The sequence below is a fragment of the Mastomys coucha genome, unplaced genomic scaffold (genome assembly GCF_008632895.1).
Source record: "Mastomys coucha isolate ucsf_1 unplaced genomic scaffold, UCSF_Mcou_1 pScaffold7, whole genome shotgun sequence".
Taxonomy (NCBI): Eukaryota; Metazoa; Chordata; class Mammalia; order Rodentia; family Muridae; genus Mastomys; species Mastomys coucha.
This window is the reverse complement of record NW_022196913.1, coordinates 38,984,879-38,986,277: the sequence shown is the minus strand read 5'-3', so window position 1 is coordinate 38,986,277 and position 1,399 is coordinate 38,984,879.

Genomic DNA, 1,399 nt, shown 5'->3' with positions numbered 1-1,399 from the left:
ACGATAGGTAAGTATGTATAGGAAAAATATAGCATACATAGGGTTGAGTATTACTCATGGCTTCAGGTTTCCACTGGAAGTCTGGAGATAATGGGGGATTACTATGCATTCACAAACCAAACAGGAAATGAGTATTGTTGACATTAAAATGAAGCATCACCTAGAACTCTATAAAGTTCTTTGGATCTGTATGTGGTAAGATCTTCAAACATTACCTTGTTGTGAATGGTCCCCCACTTTTGTTAGACCATCCTTTAAAAAAAAAGAGAGAACAAGCATCAAGAATACAAAGAGAAATAAACCAAGTCTGTAGCCTGTAGCCCTGTGCTTGAGATTCTAGAGGCATGGTCACAGGAAGGACAGGAAATGGAAGACCTACAGTCCAGTGTGTGTAGCAGGAAATCTGGTGTCTTGGAGGTGGGTAGGAAAGACTTGAGAATGAAGAGGGCTGACTGGAAGCCATCCATCCTGCTGTGTGCATGCCAGTCCATGTTTAATGCATGGATCCTCGCTGGGCCAGGGTCCTTTGTGAACTCCCTATAATTCCTCCCAAAACAGAGTAGGTCTTTGAAATCCTCCCAGTGATTGTTGAGGACATATAACAGCCTCCTGAAAGGGCAAGATTCCATGGTAAAGCACACCACCTATTACACATTCATGGCTATTTTAATAAATGGAGGTGACTCTACATTGAATTGATCCATGTCTGCTCAGCAGCAGTGTTCTGATTGAATAAGGTGAAGGGCACTGAACTTCAGCTTTGATTTTCTTATCCAAAAGCATTTGCTTGCTTGGTCCCAAGAGGTCATATGAAAAATTAAAACTCCACACAGTTGACACAATGTGGGGCATACATATATAAGCAGGTACCAACTGAAGAAAACATCAAGCCAGTCACTTCTATACAACTCCGTAAGCAACTCTGGAGGACCTCCATCACCTTTTGTTCCCTCGCAAAATAAAACATTTTCTGGGTACCAGTCTAGAAAGTCCATTATGGTTCAATGAGAAACATCCCCCATAGCCGCAGGAATTGAAATGCTCGTTTCCCAGTTGGTAGCTATTTGGGAATGTTAAGGAACCTTGCTGGAGGAAGCATGTCACTGGGGGCAGGTTTTTAAGAGTTTATACCTTCACCCTACTTCCAGTTTGATCTCCCTGCTTCATCCACATGGGTAAAGGTGTGCCTGCTGAGCTTCCTGCTCTGGCCACCTTGCCTGCTATGTCTTCCTACACAGTGGCTCTTAGCCATAAACCTAAAATAAACTCTTCTGTAAGTTGCTTTTCTCCTGACATTTTTATCCTAGCAGCAGAAAAAAGACATCTATGCTTTGGGCATAGTTCTACTGGAGGACCCAGCTATACCACTCCTGGGCATATACCCAGAAGATGCTCCAAC